This window comes from Crocodylus porosus, unplaced genomic scaffold (assembly GCF_001723895.1).
Source record: "Crocodylus porosus isolate Cpor-Errol unplaced genomic scaffold, CroPor_comp1, whole genome shotgun sequence".
NCBI classification, from domain to species: domain Eukaryota; kingdom Metazoa; phylum Chordata; order Crocodylia; family Crocodylidae; genus Crocodylus; species Crocodylus porosus.
Window position 1 is genome coordinate 4042478 of NW_017728945.1, and position 21242 is coordinate 4063719.

The 21242-nt window shown below is 43.7% G+C and overlaps 1 protein-coding gene across 3 annotated transcripts in view; it reads right to left on the minus strand.

The window, feature by feature from the left end:
- Positions 1-14802, minus strand: part of TMPRSS9 (transmembrane protease, serine 9) — an 82198-nt gene extending 67396 nt beyond the window's left edge. For all 3 annotated transcript variants that reach the window (XM_019550665.1, XM_019550663.1, XM_019550664.1), the window contains exon 1: positions 14688-14802. The gene's annotated coding sequence lies outside the window, so the exon portion shown is untranslated. The remainder of the gene's footprint in view (positions 1-14687) is intronic.
- Positions 14803-21242: the final 6440 nt, after the last annotated feature.

Below are 21242 nucleotides of genomic sequence, written 5' to 3' on the forward strand. Positions count from 1 at the left end.
GAGAGGCAGGCTGAATGGAAAAGGAGTCCAGGAGAGCTGACTGTATTTTAAGGAGGCCCTTTGAAAGGCAGAGGAGCAAGCTATTTTGATAGGAAAGAAGAATGGGAAGTACAACAGGAGACCAGTCTGTCTGCAGAACAGTCTCTCCAACGAGGTGAAACTCAAAATGGAATCCTACAAAAAGTGGCGACTCGGTTATTTATGAAGGAAGAGTATAAGGGTATTACTTGGGCATGCTAGGAGAAAATGAGAAAGGCCAAGGCATGATTTTAGATGCAACTGGCAAGTGACGTAAAAGGCAATAAAAGGGGATTTTACAAGTATTTCAGAAGAGGAAGGCCAAAGAAAGTTTAGGAATTAACTGAAGCAACTTCAGACCATTCACTTTTACTGAGAGCTCATGGAGGTCTGGTGAGGTCCTGGATGTCTGGAAAGGGCAAATATAGTGCCTATCATTAAGGGGAAGAAGGAGGATCTGGGGAATTACAGACCTGTCATTCTGGCCTTGATACTTGGAAAAAATCAAGGAGCAGGTCAAAGAATCTATTTCAAAGAACGTGGAGGAGAACAAGGCTATAAGGAACAGCCAACACATATTCACCAAGAGCAAATCATGCCTGAACAACTTGATTTCCTTTTAAGATAAGGTGACAGTCTCTGTGGATGGAGGAAGAGCAGAGTATGTGATATACCTTGATTTTGGCAAGACCTTTGAAACCATCTCCCAAAGTGTTCTCATTAATAAGCTATGGAAATACAGATGAGATTAAAGTACTGTAAGATGGCTACATAACTGGTTGGATCATCATATTCAGTGAGAAGTCATCAATGGCTTGATGACTAGTTGGGAAAAAATATGAAGTGGGGTTCCCCAGAGGTCTGTCTTGGGTTGGGTACTGTTCAACATCTTCATTAATGAGTTGGATGATGAGGTTGAATGCACGCTTAGCAAATATGATGATGATACCACGTTGGGTGAATTTGCAGATGCTCTGGGGAGAATAGCTAGGATTCAGGATGACCTGGATAACCTGGAAAAATCATCTGAAATCAATCAGATAAAATTAAATATGCTTCCAGTACTATAGAGAAGGACTTGGGGGTTACAGTGGACCATAAGATGAATATGAGACAGCAGTATGCTTTTGTTTACAAAAAACCAAACAAACCCAACTCCACCCCCCTCCCTCCCCACAAAATCTCAACACCATATGGGATTTCATTAACAGGAGTATCACTTGAAAATCATGGGAAATTATGCTTCCACTCTCTTGAACACTGATGAGGTCTCACTTGTAATGTACTGTGTCCAATTTTGGACCTCTCACTTCAAGAAAGATATGAATGGATTGGAAAGAGTCCAGCAGGGAGCAACAGAAATCACTAGCGGTCTGAAGAGCATGACGTATGAAGAAAGTCTGAAAAAACTAGGATTAATCTGGAGTGAGGGGAGGTGTTGATAATAGTTTTCAAATACCTGAAGGAAGACTATAAAGAGAATGGAGATAGCTTCTCTGTGGTTATAGGGGACAGGACTAGGAACAATGGGCTCAAACAGCAGCAGAGAAAATATAGGTTAGAGAGTTGATCAAAAGTTGGAACAAGTTATCTAGAAATGGTGGAATCTCCATCCCTGGAAATTTTCAAGAGCAGTTTAGACTTGACTAGGGTGGTTGAGTGAGGGATGATCCTGCCTTGATGATGGAGCTGGAGTAGATGACTTCATGAGGCGCTTTATATCCTTTTCCTGTGACAGCTGTGCACGTTTGTAGATATTATATCATTGCCCACTAACTGAGTACAACCCAGTAAGCTGGAATGTTTTCTAGTCTTCACTAGTTTTCTGCTGTCCAAGCAGCTTTCATTTCAGTATTTATGTGCCGCAATGTGTGGTTTGTAACTAAGGGTACGTATACACATGCAGCAAGGCTGCTCCAACGTGCTATAATTACAGAACATAAGAGCAGACTTGATTAATTGAGTCTGTTGGACTGTGATAATTACTGCACTCCAGCAGACTCCAGTATCACATGTATCAGCATCCCTACACTGAAAAATGGCGGCGGGAGTGCTTTAAATATAGCTCATTTGACAAGTTTTAGTTAAAGCTTCCCTGCCACCATTTTTCAGTGTGGGGGTGATGATACACATGACACGCTGGGTGCTTTAATTAGTGTGGCTCTCAGAGTGTTTCCACCCTCCCCTCCACTCCCAGAGCACATGTATAAATACCACAAAAGTCCTGCAGTCACTGCTAGTCATCCCAGGTTTGCATCACACACAATTGTACCACTCCATGCTCATAGTAAACACCCAACTCATTGTTCCACTGTTCACTGTTGTGATCACTGATCACTGCCTGCCTGCAGGATATGATCTACTTCATCCATGGTCTCTATAGCTGCCTGTACACATGCTTGGGGGTGGGAAGGGTGTGTTTTAATTAGAGCTGTTTCTGGATGGCTGCTCTAATTAAAACAGCTCACTGCCATGTGTATCAAGCCCCCATGGATTTTTAAATGGCTGACAAGGCTTAGATAAAGTGCCCCTGGCAACACTGGAGCATTCTAACTAGAACATGAATAAACGTATGTATAAGCAGCCTATAATGCTCCCATCCTTAGTAAGCCTGCTGTCTGTCTTATGTCTGGCCACTGATATTCCTTAACTACAAAATAATTCTTTGATCTGTCTTGAGACTGGACAAAAGCTTCACTGAGCTGTAAGGTGTCTATGTTTCCTTGTTATGAGGTGCAAAAAGGAATAGGATCATAGGGAAGTAGGGCTGGAAGGGACCTCACACGGCCTAGTCCAACCCCTAATGAAGGCAGGACCTTCCCCAAGTAAAGCATGCCAGTCAAAGGTCTGTCCAACGTGCTCTTAAAATTTCCAGGGATCAAGACTCCACAGTTTCTCTAGGTAGCCTGTTCTAGTGCGTGACCACTCTCATAGCCACAAAGTTCCTTTTAATCTTCAACCTAAATTGCCTCTGCTTCAGCTTGAGGCCATTGCTCCCAGTCCTATCTCCTATGGCCACAGAGAAAAGCCCAGCCCAGCCCAATTCTTTATATCGCCCTTCAATAATTTAGGATCATAGCATCACAGGAAAGTAGGGCTGGCAAGGACTTTACAAGATCATATAGTGCAGTCCCTGCTCAAGGCAGGATTATCCCTGACTAAAACCATCCCAGACAAGTGTCTATCCAACCTGTTCTTGAAAATGTCTAAATAGATTGGGAGATGAAACAGGGGGATTTTCAGGAGTGATTATATCCTATCCATTATATAACCTACATTGTTTAACCTTTTCATTTGTGTTTCCTCAGGAAAATACTGGCCACATACCAAATGTTTGAAGAAGCCAATGCATGAGGGAGAGGTCTAACGTCTCCTGTTTAGAGAAGGGTCAGAGTACAGATATGCAGGAGAAAAAAGGTATCTTCCTTGGTGTCCCAGTTAGGCCATTCTTATGAATTATCCTTGACTTTCAGATTGTTGTTGTTGCTTATGTACCACGTACTGGGAAGCTTACCTACCATGTGCTGGGTCTTTATTGTAATGGCACAGAAATAGCAACAATGTAACAGTTCTATTTTAAATTGTGTTGCGTACTTAAAGTGGGAATTAAACTTTGGAGGTTTTTGTAGGAAAAGGTAAGTGTATCTACCTAAAATTTTCTGTTAACAATTTTTAATAGAACTTGAATTCATTGAGGATTTTCAGTTAAAATTATTATATGGTTTCTGAGTTCCAGACACCTACACTTTTTCCTTAAAAAGTTAATATTTTCAATATTGTAATTTTTAGATCCCCTTACATTAAAAACCTCAGACGGCAGAATGTTAGAATTTGTATTCTGTGAGTTTGGGGGGGCTTTCCAGTTTTAAATGACTAACTGTTGATTGTGAATAATGCTAATGACTATTTTCATATGCAGCTTCTTGTGTGATATAGTCGGTAAATGAAGAATAACATTATGCCAGCAACATTCATTCACTGGCATAAGGTATGGATGCCTCTTAGAAGATTTTAGGAGATATGTCATGTAGTCCAGTAGTGCGCCTGCCTGAAAGTGGGGCTAGCATGGTACATGGAAAACCAAAACATGTCAGCGCAAACAAACTAGCTATTTATTCCTCCAAGAGCTTTGACCATGTCAACCAGCTGTAAGTAAAGAAGGCACCCCATCCTTATTTCCCCTTCCTTTTTGTGCCACAGTACCTTTACATTCTTACATGAGGATCTTCGTGATGCTGGTCAGGCCTGCAAGACCTCAACAGTTTTCTTTGAGAAGAGCATTTAAAAAAAAAGCAATGGTAACTGTGTTCAGGGGTTTTTTTGCCAAAAAATAGGGTAATGCACAGGACAGAGAGATAGATGACACATCCCCATATTCCATTGGATCACAGAGGGTAAGGACAGCTGCCTCTGAACAAGAAAGTCCTATTTTATAAGAGCTCAGGAGTTGGGGAACCTCAGAAATGTCTGGGTTCTGACTCATGATATTTGCAAGGCAGAATAGATCAGATAGAAATTAAATAGAAAGTATTGAATGAGTGGTGATTATTTGATGAGACGATGCATATGAGCCACCAATAAGATGGGTCTGTGACAAAGGCAAATGAGATCTGAGGATGTGTTAGGTATGGTATTTCTAGCAGAGATGGGGAAGTGCCATATTATTCCAATTAAAAGTCGTTCCTGGATATAAATAGACCCCATATTTTCTTGTTCAATTGTAGGAAAAAATAGCTCTTTCCATGCATATAAGTCAATAGCTTGATGAAGTCCCTGAATTGCTATTGCCTTTACAGAATCCTTTGGGAGAATTCAGTCACCAAGAAAAGGGCCGAAAGGGAGAAACACTCTAGAAATAATAAAATAAAAACTGCACAGAAAAAAAAAATGGTCTGGATTTTTTTTTGCATGCACAAAAATACCACAAATACAGAAGTCAAGATTGCAGGAGGCCTGATTATAGGTTGACTACATGTATAAGTGCAATTTTTGGGGGGAGGGGCAGGAGGGGTTGGAGTAAAAAATGGACTTATAATCAGAAATGTACACTATTAGTGTGATTGAACAAGACCATGGTGAGCTCTCATTTGGAATACTGCACACTACTCTGGTCATCTGTGTTAAGGGAAGATAATTTTTTAATGGTCAACCTGGATGAACAGGGAAATGGAGACTTTATGTGAAAGGAGATAATGGGCTTGTCTACACTTAGCACTGAGAATACTCCTTCAGCAATCCCTTAGTTGAGGATGATTGTCTTCCATGATTGTTTTATCTGTGTGTCCAAAGATGACTGATGAGGCCTATCAGGGATCGACAGACTCTATTTCAGCTTAGACATGTGTTTCCATGTGGGGTGGGTGGTGCTGGATTCTTGATTTGGTCTGAAACATGTGCTCCAGCTTTTCCATCTCCTCTTGTTAGGAGATTTCAAAGTACTGAGATCACTGCAGCAGAACTTTTCCTCCATTCGTGGTGATTCTGGGCAATAGTCTCCCATGAGTTGGCATGGATGTTGCATTTTTTTAAGTTGGCCTTGAGATTGTTTCATAAGTGCTTTCTTTGCCCTTCTCTTGAGCATACGTCTTCGCTGAGCTGGGAGAATAAAACTTGCTTTGGGAGTCTGGAGTCAGACATCCAGATAACATAGCCAGCCCAACGTTTATGTTATATGATCATTGCCTCAATACTCACACTGTTTACTTGTAGGAGGACACTAATATTGGTGTGTCTGTCTTCCCACTGGATTCTGCAGGCAACACTGATGGTACTTCTCAAATAACTTTAGATGTCTCCTGTATGTTTTCCATGTCAGCTCCATACAGCAAGGTAGAGATAATGACTGATAAACCATGAGCTTGGTTTCAGATCTGATACCTTGATCTTTGAAAACTCATTTCTTTAGGTGTACAACGGCTGCACTTGCACATTTGAGGTAATGTTGGATTTCTTCATCGATGTCAGTCTTCTGCGAGAGACGGCTTCTGAGGTATACAAAATACACAGTGTCTCCAGAGTCTCACTATGGATCTGGATTACTGCAGCTGGGGACTATTCATTAGGAGCTTGGTGGTCAAGGGTCTTAGTCTTCTGAATGTTAAGTGGCAGTCCTATTTTCTTGAATGCCTCAGTAAAGACATTGACAATTGCCTGAAGTTCTGCTTCTGAGTGAGCACACACTACAGCATCATCACCATATTGGAGCTCAACAGATGAGGTCATGGTGATCCTGGTTTTGGCTTGGAGTCAGCTAAGATTATATAGCTTACCATCCATTTGGTAGTTTAGCTCCACTCAGACTGGAACCTTGTTGGTGGCCAGATGTAGCATCACAGCAAGGAATATTGAGAAGAATGTTGGAGTGATGATGCAGATTTGCTTAACTCTTCAAACTTGCTTGACGTCAAAGGGATCTGTGATAGATCCATTACTGACACCACTCACATGCCATCAAGGAGCAGGCAGAAAATGGTGACAAATTTCAGTGGACATCCATACTTCAGAAAGATCCTGTAAATCCATCATGAGATTCTGGAAGGAGCTCTGCAGCAAGTATACGGAGACAGCTCAGGAGGGTTCTCAAAGTGATCTTCCTTGTGGTGGACAGCAACACAATCCCTTCATAGTTTCCAGAGTTAAATTTGTCTCCTTTCTTGAAGATTGTCACAGTCATGGTATCCATGAGATCATCTGGGATTTCATCATCATTCCAGATCATTAAGATGAGGGCATGGAGATGTGATGTGAGCTTCTCTACCCCTGCTTGAAGATTTCATTTGCTCCAGCTGCCTTGTCATTCTTCATCTGCTTGATTGATTCATCTACATCGCTGATTCATCCCAAAGCAGGTTTCACCTCATCAGAAGTTGGAGGGATTCTGAGATAATTTCTGACTGGATATTTTAGAGAAGGAGTTGAGAATACTCTTATCAGCAACAGAGTCTCCACTAAGAAGGTCTTCAAAATTCACCTTCCAATGGGTATTGATGGCTCTCCATTCCTTGATCAGGCTTTCTCCATCCTTAGGTCTCAAGGGGGCCTAGTTTCCTAAGTGCTCAGACTTTAGATGACTTTGGTGGCACTGAAGAAATCACACATGTTGTGGATATCAGTGAGATGTTGACTCTCCTTCACCTTGTCTTCCCACCATTTGTTCTTCATATCATGGATCCTCCTTTGGATCTCTGCCTTGGCTTGTTGGAGATGCAATTTCTTCTGCTTGGAGTTGGTGTCATTTTGCCAAACTTAGAAGGCCTTGCACTTGCAATCAATAACATTTGGATCTCCTGGTTATTTTCATCAAACCAGTCTTGACATTTCCTGGTAGAGAATCCAAGTGCCTCTTCACAGATGCAGATGATAGTGGCCTTGAGGGAACCTCATGTGCTGCTGACATTCACCCATTCTTGTTGATTGGAATTCACTGTTTTTTTGTTGAGGCACTGGTGGAAGAGGTTTTGCTTACTTGGGTCCTTCAATGTTGATCGTCTGTTGGCATTGCTTCTGCTGCAGTTGTCATTTGGGAGCCAGTTTGAGTGACATAACTGAGAAGATGAGTCAGTGATCAGTCCAGCAATCATCAGCTCCTTGTGTAGCTCAGGTGATCTCTCTTTTGTATGACATTTTAGGATTGCAACATTCATAGATTAATATCTAAATTTGATAACCATTCAACTGCTTCAGGGGTAGCTGCATGGATTATTTTAGATCACCATTAAATGATCTAATTGGGCAATCATTCACAATGTGTTGCACCATCTGAAAAATTGCACTATAATCACAACCCAACATCTCTTTGATTTTCCATTTATGGAGTAGGCACCCACATTTTCCATGAAGTCCAGATGCGATAATGGACATCTTTGTGATCCCAGGCATGGATAATGACATAATCAACCAGGTGCCAATGCTTAGATTGTGGGTGTTGCCATGATGTCATGTGGCTGCTTTTCTGGTGAAACAGGTTGTTGATGATGGTGTTCTGCACATTTGGTCAAAAGGAGCATGCCATTGGAGTTGACCTTTCCTACTCCTTCCTTGCTGATGGGTCTGTTCCAGCGGTTAGAGTCCTTTCCAACTGGCATTGAACTCACTGATAAGAATACATCTGTCTTCCTTTGGAATGTCAGAAAGGACTTGGCCAAGTTGGCATAGAATTCCTCCTTAGTTTCATTGGCGGCATCAGGAGTCAGGGCATACATGCTGATGACAGTAGCATATTGGCTCTCCACCCATTTAAGATGAAGAGCTATGAGGCACTCTTAAATTCCAATAGGGAAATCATTGAGTTGGTTTATAAGTTCATTCTTAATGGCAAAACCAACTCCTTGAAGTCAGTATTCTCCTTCCTGTTTACCCTTCTAGAAGATATAGCCGCCTCCATGTTTTCTGAGCTGCCCATCTCCTGCTGGCTGGGTCTCACTTAGTGCAACTACATAGATGTTGTGGTGCCTCAGTTCTCGGGCCATGATTGCAGCACATGCTCTGGGCATTCACTGTTAGGGTTGTCCATGAGGATACTGATGTTCTACTTCCTGAAAATGATGCATCTTTGCTGGTATTTTCAAGCGTAGTAAAGGTAATCCCACTGGAAGCGGTTATCCAGTCAGGAAGAACTATGGAATATTGTATTAGACATATCATGTTTAAGGCACCTTTTCTAGCCCCCCTCCCCATGTATGATGAACAGAGTGGATCTTGAAGAGCGCTGCTCAGTCACCATTACAGCTGCTCATTTGCACCCCTTTCTTGCTCAGGTGCTAAATGACTTTCTTGTAATTGCTGCCTTCATGCCAGTTCATGACCAGGAGCTTCCAGACCTTACAATCCTGCTTCTGTCACCGTTAGCTGGTTTCCAAAGGGCTTGTGTAATGAATGTGCTGGAAAAGCTGTTGTCATGGAAGATGCCTGTGTGTGACTTCTTTTATTGTGGAGAAGCTGTTGCATGTGTCCACATGGCTCTTCACAGAACGGGACCTTGATCCAGTGGTGAGGAAACCAAGACAACTGGGATGTCATTCCACTGCAGCCTTCATCCACCTTCACAACTGTTGAGATTTTGACATCTTCTTCTGCCTGCTCTACCACTGCAGACATGTAGACCTATGGCTGGGGGCTGGGCAGGTTTATTATACCTGGAACTAGCTACTTGCCTGTCATGAATGACAGAGTGTTTCAGGGAGCGTTTACATGCCATCTTCTCCACCCCACCACTCACCCTTTGGGGCTGGCCATGTAAACAGTCCCACCACTGCCACCACCTCCTCTTCCAGCCTCCAGTGCGGTGGCTCCCTCCCCCCTGCCCGCTTCCACCTCCTTCCCCAGAGCATCAGGGATTCCCCCCATCTCCACTACCCCTCCTGCTCCTCTCCCTCCCTCTCTCCTCACCTCCCACTCCCTGCCAGCTGTTGTTGGGGCCAGGCAGCAGGGGGGCGCTGCCAAAGTAACCCCCTCTCCCCTCCACTCCCTGCTTCCCTCCATTCCCTCCTTCCCTGCTACTTGGCCCCAACAACACCCACCACCATGACCCCCCCCTTCACTCTCAGGCAGGGAAGTAGGGGGAAGCCCCGCTGCTCAGGGGGCCGAGGCCTGTCTACCACCACTACAAACTTCCCCAGCAGTGGCGCAAAGTTGGGCCCGTGCAGCCTGGGCCCACACAGCCAATTGCCACCCACCCTCTCGATGGCCAAAAGCATTATGGACAGACAGATACATAGACAGACGGACTAAGCCCTTTATTATAACAGAATGCTGGTGAGAAGCTTGGCCTCCACCCACTTTCTCCCACTTCAGCATGCACACATGTCTGGAAATGAGACACTGTAACCCTTTCAGAGCAGCAAAACACATTCTCAGATTTTCTATCTTGAGCATAGAAAATCTCACAGATCTTCTATCTTGGTCTGTGCTCAGGGTCATTTTAAGGCAGATTCATTGCCTTATTTCTGGGATTTGGCATGCATGGATCATGAGCGAGGGAGGGGAGGAGGATGTTCATCAGTGATTTAGTTTAGCTGAGAGAAGCTAAAATTTCAGCTTTGGAGGATATGAAGGGGTAAACAGCAAGGAGGGAAAGAACTATTTAATAGTGTCACAAGCAAATTTAGGCTGGAAACTAAGAGAAAGGTTCTAGCCACCAGAGGAATGAAGTTCTGGAACAACTTTTCAGTAGGAACGAGAAAATAAACTGGTTTTAAAATGGTGCTTTAAATTTATTAAATAAATTACAGGAGCTTGGGCCACTGGGACTGAGCAGTTCTGGGCTCCAGCTGAGTGCTGGAGCTGCCCCAGCTCCTAGACAGCATGCGGGACCCTACCAAGCGGTGCTGCACCTGCACGATGTGAGAGCTGCCGCACAGATGCCAAGCAGGGGGAGGATCCCTGCTGCCTGCCTGCCCCGTGCTGCATGGGGGGACTCTGCAATGGGCCCTCAGAGGCCTTGATCACTGCTGCTGCATCTAGTGAGTGTGGGACTTTTTTTTTTTTTTAAAGTGCCAGGAGGCTGAGGCTGAGGCTGAGGCTGGGCAGCCATGGGGGCTTTTCCTGCAGCTCCTCTGGCTGTGCCTCCCTCTCCCTAGGCGGGGGAGCCACTGCCCTGCCCAGTCCCATCCCCCATCCAGCCCCAGCCTCCCGGCAGTCTAAAAGGAGGGCCGGACTTTTCCCGGGGGGTGCCTCCGAAACATCTGAAACATTTCCGAAACATTTCAGATAGTTTTGTTTAGTTTCAGAGATGCTTCAGCGCCTTCTGTTTCATTTTGGATTCAGTGTTTTGGGTGGCAAAACAGGCCAAAACACCTCCAAAATGAAATGGCTGCCAAAATTTCGCACAGCCCTCACCCCACAATTTTTATGGTGTCAGAAAAATTGTGGAGTTCTCTTACTTGCTTGGGTTTTTCCAGCCTGCAGGGGAAAACTGGCTGCTTCCAAAGTTTGTGAAAGAAATTCAGGTTCTAAATTTAAACTTAGGTGCACATTAAAAAGGCTGCCTATGCACGTGCATGGAGGAGGTGGTGGGGTGGGAGGATGTATGTTAATTCGAGTGGCTTCCAGACAGCTGCTCTAATTAAAGTGCCTCATTGTTATGTGTATTAAGCCCCTGTGTGTTTAAAAGTGGCTGTGGGACACCTTCTCTAAACCTCATTCAACAAGATTTAGATAAAGCGTCCCATGGCCATTTAAAAATGTGCAGGGGCTCAATATACATGAGTCACGTGAAGTGATGCTGCATCAATGCTGGAGCGTTCTACTTAGAACATGTTCTAATTAAAATGCCAATAAGCACGTGTATAGGCAGCACAATAGTAGAGCACTTGCAAGTGGGTGCTGAGGGGACTCCCTTTAACTTCAGAGGTAGGAGAACTGCTGCTTCATCTTTCTTCATTGCATACCATTTCATTCCCATTCCTATCCAGTTGCCCACACTCCACCATTCCCATCCCACTCTAGGCTTCCCCACTGTCTCCTCCCATCTCTTCCGGTGTTTCTCTTCCAGTGTTGTTTCCCATCACATATTCTCTCTTCTCTTTTTCCCTGTACCCCTTAGCCTCCCTCCTATTTTCTTTATTCCCATATGCTCTTTAATCTCCTCAAAACCCACAATCCCACAAAATCCTTAACTTTCCCTCCTTGTATCCAAATTCCCCAGACACTCTTTTGTTTTGCTTCAGATTCCATCTTGCTTCCTTTGTTTTTTTAACTTCTTCATGATCTCAACCTTAACTCCCTTTCACCATACTTCTTATATGGGAATGATAATACTCAGTATTTACATGTTCAGAACAGCATACAATACATTCATCCTCCCAATACTGTTGAGGTGAGTGTCTAAAACAACTAGAATTACCCACTTACGAAATTTAGGCATCAAGTAGACTTGAATTAAAAATGTGTTAGCCAACATGTTGTAACTGTTTGGAGGCTATAGCACAGATAATAAAGTATGCATATTTCTGTTAAGATGGCATAGCTAATGTCTAGAGGCCAGCCTAGTTTTTTATTTGACCATTTCAGTAGTATTGTACTAACCTTTTCAAACATACATTTGTATGGTGTGCATTTTAAAACCATACATGTAAATCCTAATCTAGATCAGGCCTTGTGGAATCTCAGCATGGGTACCAAAGTACTTGTACCCCGTTTGGGGGAAGTATTAGCAAGTATCAAGTACAGTTGGCCAATAAAAGTAATAGAGTCAATAACCAAGTCAGTGACTAGATAAAAGGAGTCTCTTCTAGGCTCAGGGGTCCCTGGGAAGTAAATGGGGCTTTCTGCCAGTTCTGCAGACCTGGAAAGAGAGCTTTTGTGACTGAAAGAAGGAATAGAGTGGAAGGACACAATCACTTAAAAAATCTTGGGCCAGACCTTAATGAAAGCCCATATTCAGCACAGTTCCTTTTTCCAAGTTATTTCTACTACTTATTTCTATTGTTCTACAAATCAGCAGCTCTCAAAGGATGGCATAAAACTTCAGATTAAAACACTCAGATAACAGTCTAAACTTTATGATTCAGCTGAAACAAAAAAAAAAAAAAATCTCACTCCATGATGGGATTGCTACAGGATGAGCCAGAGGTTTCCTGCCTGAAGGTCAGACATAGCATGCTGTAAAGTGTGTGTGTGTGTGTGTGTGTGTGTGTGTGTACACAGAATTAAAAACAGAAAATGTAAATTATCTGTATTACAATATGGACAATGCCTTGTGTGTTAGTTAACCCTCCAAAACTGCAGAAGCCAGAAGGATAAAACATGCCTGTGTTGGCATTCTACTGTAATGGGGAATAAAATTACTTGGGGAGGCAGCCAGAAGAGGCAGATTTAGATAGAAATGGAGAGAATTAGTAGTAGTGAAGGGGCCACTAAATGCAGCAGGCAATGGCTGAGGCCAATAGTCTTAATTAAGAACAGTGTCCAAACTTGTATGTTCATTTTCTCTCAGCCAGGATTTTCTGTCAAGACATTGTGCATAAAAGGGCATCAGCAACCTGTAACAGGAGCTGCCGGTGGAACAGGCACAGACTGTAGCACTTTCCAGACAGATCATACTTTATAACCAAAAGTGTCAGTCCTTGAGAAGAGGTGGCCTAGTGACACAGTCAATTAGCCCGTCAGGGCCAAGGTGCATTAGTGAAGTTGGGCTGAAGAAAACCCAAGAACTGAAACACATGGGGACACTGCAGGGTAGGTAGGACTAGGCACATTGCTCACCACCTTTTGCTCTCCTGTTTGCACCTTTCTTTTCTTCTTATAATCTCATCAGGTTATAAATCCCTGACACAATGTGAATACAGAAGTCCCTGTCAGTCTGTATAATACCAAAAACATGGAACATGACTGAACAAAAATCACAAGAGGTAGTATAAACTGTAACCCAGGAGGAAAGACAGAAGCCTATATATAGCAGATTAGCTGACAGTCAAGCAGTCTTGAACTAGAAGTACCTTACAGCATCGTACAGTGGGCTGCCCGCAAGTCAGATTCATCTGACTCCACATTTATTTAATCGTTCTGCTGTTTCCAGATTCTGCCCCTGGATTTTAGGTCTGCTTGGTCCTTAGTGGGTTCATAGGCAACACTTCAAAGAAGTTCACTTCTAACTGTAGTAACTCACTGCTAGGCAGAGGGAAGGGTGATTACACAACAAAATCCAAACCCCAGGGTACACATCTTTTATATTGACTTAAAAAAAACCCAAAACTCTAAAACATTGATGGCATAGCAACATAGCAAAACAATTCACTTAAAAAAGGAAATAGTGTTGTGTGGAGTTAATAATTCCTAGCTCTTTAGGAGAAATGTTTTCAGTAGTACTCCACAACTAGACTGGATTAACTACTGTTCCAGGTATCTTCTGACAAAATGTAGTTCTTTCCCCTTTTTCAAAACATTAAAATGTGGATCTGCCCTGAAATATGACTCTCAGAATATGTGGTCCTTGTTTATTGTCCTTCTCCGACTCTAAACTTTGATCAGTTTACAAGTGAGAAGATTTTATTCCTCCCTGCCAGCCTGGCACCTGGGAGCTATGCTGGGCTCTCATATCACCAATAACAAAGGTTCTCACATCAGTTAAACTGTTTCAAACCCAGAGCTTTCAGATTCTCACTTCTGCTGCACAGTGCCGCTCCAAATTTTCACCTGTAATTTGCATTTAGTTAAATTCTGTTTAAGACCACAGAACTAAAAACAGAAAGCAATTCCCTTCTCACACTTCAATTGGTTTCACAGGCCGACGTGTATGTCTTTTATATATACACAACAGATAGATTTTATCTGTGTATGTGGGCTCATTCAGCTGGGAAGAGCAGTTGTAGCTGCCCAGTTGATGAAAAAGACCCATTCTTAATCTAGAAATATCTTTGCTTAGAGAGCAAAATATTAGCTAGCTTTGTGAAGGCAAGGAAATGGCTAAGCAAACCCCTTGCAGTCATCCATCCTACTAACTATCAGAGCCGTTTTTACTGGGGGCCACTTGGAAAGGAGTTTGAATTTGCCATACTGTACCTTTGCATTGTATATGCACTCTGCAAGTCAGAAAACAGTGCAGCAAGAAACTGGCAGAGTTAGTGAGAATTTATACAGCAATCTCCAGCTTGGCTGTTGCTATCCAAGCCAGAGAAGTTAATAACCCCCAAGGAAAGGAGAACGACTTTTAAGAAGCCATGGTAACTCACCTGCGTTGCTTTTCCTCTTTCCACTGAGGTGTTTTTCCCTAGAAAAGCCCTTTCATCCAGCTCCGGTGCCTCCCCATAAGCTCCCTTCACTCACTGACTGCTGAGTTACCCTAGCCAAGTGAAAGGTTTTGTTGGGGAAAGTGGGAGGTGTGCAGCAAGTTTGCATACAGAGCTTAAAGGCACAGGCTGAGAACCAAGAGATGAAGTCTGAAAGCACAATGCCGCTTTAAGACAATGGCATAATAGGGTTCAACGTTTATTCGTTTTTAATTCCTGAGCATAGATGTAATGGACTCAGTTTGTGAGTACATTGTTATTTCTAGTTGCCCCAGGCTGGAAACTCAGCCTAACGTCTCAAAGTTCTTTGTTCCTTTTAGCTTGTCAGGAAGATCCTGCAACATAGATTCTGCTGTGCTCCCCCGGCCTTTCCCTCCCTGGAGCTTTATAAGTGTCATCAAATGCAGAATTTTACCTTTCATGATGCAATTAGTTTATTAACTACTCAGAGCTGTGTTGACTTCATAAAGTAAAAGCTTGTTAGCAATAAGAGTCAATAGATGCGATTCAGTCCACAGAAGTAGCAACTAATTTTACAGAACTGCTTTTCACAACAAAATGTCTATCTTTGTTACTTATCTCATCCACTAGTCGTCATAGTAGTGATGTAGTGCCCTGGCATCAGATGAGAGAGTCCACTCCAGTGCCAGGAGGAAGAGGAGGCACTCCAGTGCCCAAGAGGAAGCAATAGATGGTGGTGGTAGGTGACTCCCTCCTGCAGGGCATGGAAACATTCATCTGCTGGCTTGTCCTGTTGACTCAGAAGGTCTGCCGCTTGCTAGAAACCTGTATCCAAGATACAATAGTCCACTGACTACTAACCCATGCTGCTCATCTATCTGGGCACTAATGATACTGCCAGAGATGAAGTTGAGCAGATCAATGACTACATAGCTCTTAGTGCAAGGGTGAAGGAAACAGGGTGCCCAGGCAGTGTTCTTACTGAGCACACATATCCTGGAAATTAATGCATGGCTGAGAAGATGGCATTGCTGTCAAGACTTTGGCTTCTTTGACCATGGGATGGTGTTCAAGAAGATGTACTGATGGGAAGAAGTGGGATGAAAAGAGAGAAGAGTGTCTTCACACGTAAACTGAGCAAAGTTTAGAGACAGAGAAGGACAATAAACAGGGACCACATATTTGAGAGTCACATTTCAGGGAAGATCCACATTTTAATGTTTTTTTAAAAAGGGAAAGAACTACATTTTGTCAGAATATACCTGGAACAGTAGTTATTCCAGTCTAGTTGTGGACTACTACTGAAAACATTTATTCTAAAGAGCTAGGAATTATTAAGTCCATACAACACTATTTCCTCTTTTTAAGTGAATTGTTTTGCTATGCTGTTAATGTTTAACACTAGGGAGGATGTCATGGTGACCATCTGCTACCAACCAGCAAACCAGGAGGAGGAGGAGGCCTTCTTTAAACAATTGATGAAAGCTTCCAAATTGCAGGACTTGGTTCTTATGGGGAACTTTGATTATTGGGACATCTGCTGGGAAGCAAACACAGCAGTGCACAAGTAGTCCAGAAAATTCTTGGAGCAGACTGGGAATAATTTTTTGATACAGATGATGGAAAGGCCAACTGGTCTTTGGCCAAAGACATGACTTACTGCTCACCAACATGGAAAAATTGGTTGAGAATCTGAAGGTGGAAGGTAACTTGGGTGACAGTGATCATGAAATGATAGATCCTAAGGGGAGTATGGAAGGAGAGCATCAGAATAAGCATACTGGACTTCAGAAAAGCAGAATTCAACAGGCTAAGAGAAGTGGTGAGCAGGATCCCCTGGGAGGCAAGTCTGAGTGGAAAAGGAGTCCAGAAGAGCTGGCTGTATTTCAAAGAAGCTCTCTTGAACAGGAGCAAGCTACTCCAACGAGGCAGAAGAATGGAAAGTGCAATAGCAGACCAGGCTGGCTAGAAAGCAATCTCTTCAGAGCTGAAACTCAAAAACACTCCTACAAAAAGTGGAAATACGGTCATAGTACTAGGGAAGAATATAAGAGCATCACTTGGGCATGCAGGGAGAAAATTAGGAATTCCAAGTCATGATTTGAGATGCAGCTGGCAAGGGATATAAAAGGCAATAGGAGGGAATTTTGCAGGTACGTTAAAAACAAGAGGAAGACCACAGAAACCATAGATCCCTTATGGAATGCAGAAGGCAGTCTTGCTACAGATGATATAGAGAAGGCTGAAGTATTTAATGCCTTTTTTACTTCAGTTTTAATAAATAAGGGTAGCTACCAGATGATGAGTGCAGTTGGCAGCAGAGATAGGGAAGATGACAAACAGCCTGGAGCAGTGGTACTCAGCCTTTTTCCTAGCAGGCCAGATGGGTAGTACCTGGTCTGATCATGGACCGGATGATGGCTCTGATCCAGCACCTAAGGCCACTGTGACAGCCACCATTTGGCTATATGGAGGGGGACAGGGGCAGCCTGGGCTGAGCCTGGCCCCACAGGTGTAGCAGTGGGCTTTACCCAGCCCTGTGAGAGACATGACCTGCCTGGAGGGGTGAAGAGGGCATTGCTTGGCCCCACTGGGGATAGGGGACCTGGCTCAGCAACACCCCAGCCCCATGGGGGGAGGAAGGGAAGTGGGCCCCATGAGGGAAGCATGTGGCTGGCTTCAACTTGACCCCATGGGGGAAAAGAGGGTGTCCCTCAGCCTTGTTGTGGGGAGGGAGGGGCATGGTCCCAAACCAGGCTTGTGCAGGGAAGGGGACATAGTCTGGCTCTGACTGCATGGGGCTTGGGAATTTGACAGGGGTGTTAAGGTGGCCATAATAATGACCTCCCCTGACACCATATTTTCCATCTCTTGGGAAGGCCTGCAGGCCAAATATGATGGCTCTGTGGACCCCATTTAGTCTGTGGCCTGGAGGTTGATCATCCCTGGTCTAGAGTAATGGCAGAACAGGTTAGAGATTACTTAGAGAAGGTAGATACTTGCAAGTTGGCAGGGCCAGATGAGATGTACCTAAGGATACTGAAGGGATTGGCTGAGGTGATTCTAGAACCATTGGCTATCCTCTCTGAGAACTCGTGGAGGTCAGGAGAAGTCCTGGATGACTGGAAACATATACATATACATAGTGCCCATATTTAAGAAAGGAAAGAAGAAGGATTTGGGGAACTATAGAACAATCAATCAGTCTCACCTCCAGATCTGGAAAGATCATGGGGCAGGCCTTCAAGGAATCCATTGTGAAGCACCTAGAGGAGAACAAGGGGATCAGGTCAGGAAGTTAGCATGGATTCACCAAGGGCAAGTCATACCTGACCTACCCGATTTCCTTCTATGATAAAGTGGCAGGCTCTATGGATGATGGGAGATCAGTTGACATTGTATACCTTGATTTTAACAAGGGTTTTGACACCATCTCCCACTACATTCTTTTTAGCAGGCTAAGAACAGAGTAGACTAAAGTATTGTAAGGTAGATATATAACAAGTTGGATCACTGTACAGGCAGTCCTTGACTTACAGCCTTTTGAGTTACAATGGTTCACACTTACAACATTTATAAATTGACACCCTGTTTCAATTTTATAACATCAGTTTCAACTTTACAACACTTGATCCGATGCGATCCCATGCCAGCGAACAAGTTTGCTGCAACACTGATCTCCCTGGATAACATCTGTCCAAACTTCCTTGGACACTTTCTTTAAGAAAGCAGACACGACTCCAGAAAAACCTGCAGCCAAGACTCCTGAGAAGACTCCAGCCAAGAACCCTTCAAAAAGTCCAGCAAAGTCACCTCAAAAAAGTCCTTCCAAATCAATATGATTGCTAGTTACAATATAAATACATTAATGTAGCCATATTACTCATCTATAATTGATCGAGTACAAAATTCTGGGTTATTTTTGGTGAAAATAGGGTATCAGGCTTTGGTTCAGGAACCAATCCCCCATTTAGAACATTGTTTCTTATGAGAAAATTGGTACCGAGTTACAAAGTTTCAGCTTAAGACAGGGTTTTCAGGAACCAATTGTGTCGTAAGTCCAGGGACTGCCTGTACCAGCAAGTCATTCTCAGTGGTCCAATATCTGACTGGGAGGAGGTGGAGCTCCCCAGAGGTCTGTTCTGGTATTCTTTAATATCTTCACCGATGAGTTGAATACACTTTTAGCAAATTTGTTGGTGACACCAAGTTGGGTGGGATTGTGGACACTTCAAAGAGCACAGCTAGAATCCAGAATGGCCTGGATAGATTAACAAATATAGACTGGGGAATGACTGGCTAGGTTCCAGTACTGTAGAAAAGGGTCTGGGGCTAATGGTGGCCCATAGACTGAATATGAGCCAATGGTGTGCTTTTGCTGAAAAAAACCCAGAAACAAACACCAACAGAAAACTGGGTTGTATTAATAGGAGTGTCACTTGCAAGTCAAGTGAAGTGATTCTTCCAGTCCATTTGACACTGCTGAGACTTCACCTGGAGTTCTATGTCTGGTTTTGGGTCCCACACTTCAAGAAGGGCGCAGATAGTTTGGAAAGAGTGAAGTGCAGGGCAACAAAAATAATTAGGGATGTGGTAGACAAGACTTATGAGGAAAGGTTGAAATAGCAAGGGTTATTTAGTCTGCAGAAGAGAAGATTGAGGTGGGATTTAATAACAGTCTTCAAATACCTGCGTGCCAACTATAGAGAGGATGGAGATGGACTTTCCTCTGTGGCTGTAGGGAAGAGGATTGGAGCAATGACCTCAAGCTTCAGCTGGGGAAACTTAGGTGGGCAATTAGGAGGAACATTTTTGACTATGAAAGTTGTCAAGCATTGGAACAATCTACCTAGACAAGTTATATAATCTCCATCCTTGGAAACTGTCAAAAGCAAGTTGGATAAACACTTTATTGGGAATGATTTATTCAAGGACGTTCCTGCTTTAATCAGGGGGTCGGACTAGGTGACCTTATGAGGTCCCTTCCAGCCCTACTTTCCTATGAAACTCCTCTAGCAGGGCTTTTGCTTCCACTTCCTGCACTGAGATTAAATCTTCCCCCAGGGTGAGGTGCATGTTGCCATCCGAGATGGCCTCTGAGGGAGCCAGACAAGCCTCAAATAAGCAGCTAGAAAGATTACACATTTCATGAGTCCTCCAGGACTTTAGCAAATTAACATGATTAATTTGGGAACCTTGCCATTTCCCCACTAGAGGTACCCCATGGTTCACTTGCCCAGTCTACTGTAGCACCTTGAGCTTTGATATCTTGATCAGCTATCCCGAGGCATCTAGGTCATATTGTATCCCAATGCCTTTTCCCCTGGCCCATGAGTCCTCTTTCCTGGTCTCTGCCTTTCAAGAAGGAAAGGGAGAAACTGGAGGTAAGCAGTGAAGATGACAATGAGGTTGAAATGCAAGGTTTGAAAAAAAGATTGAGCAGAACTAGTTTTGTTCAGTTTGGAGAAATGATGATTAAGGGGTGGGGAGGGGCATGACAGCAGTTTTCAAATGCTTAAAAGGCTGCCATTAAGAAGAGGACGTTCATAGAATCATAGAAAAGTAGGGCTGGAAGGGACCTCTGGAAGTCATTTAGTCCAATCTACTGCTCAAGGCAAAACCATCTGTCCAAACCATCTCATACAAGTCCTTGTCTAGCCTATTCTTAAACCTGAACAGTCAACCCTGGTACACAACTACAAGACGTATTGTACAAGACAACAAAAGCACCCTAACCTGCAACAGGCAGAACAGGAAGATGAGGACTGTCAGAGGGCCATGTCTACTCCCTACTACAGGGGAAGGCACCCACCCCAATCTGTACCACTCTGATCATAGAGTAAAATTTCTCTCTCATCGCAAATATGGTGATGAGGCTGACCCTGAATTGAGGGGCAAGCTCTTCTAACCAGAAACCTCTGTTTTTTAGTTCCAGCTGGAGCATTGGCACATCTCAGTCAAAGTCTCTAATCTTGGCTGCAGCCAACAACCTATGCTTCTGAAGAAGGCAACTTCCTCCTCCCCCCTGCCAACAGCTGTAGCCACAGGAGGAGGAAAAAATTCCCTTCCCAGCCCCATGTGGGATCCAGAAAAGCCCCAGGGGATGGGGGGGAGAATATCAAGCATCCTCTAGTCTGCTCTGAAACCTGGGTACAGCTAACATAATTTCAGACATTGCACCCTCTAACTGCATAGCCAGACTCCTCTTTTTGTATCCGCTAGATAAAATTATCACAGCTGCTTTAGTTTTTTTCCATAACTAAGATAGTTATGGAGCTCTACTTCATTCTTCTGCTACTCAGCACGGTCCTCCCTAATTTCCACCTGCTCTAGGCTGTAATGCTCTTCTTGCTATCTCCCAGTGATCCATCTCAAGAGCACAGACTTCCGGGTATCTCACCATTGCTTTTCACAGAACACTCCAGGCTTTAATCACCCCGACCACTCCTTACCAACCTCACCTTGAACCTGCCGATGAAGGAGATTCCACGACTTCCTCAGGCAGTCTATTCCAGGCAGCCTCGCTGCTTTAACGGT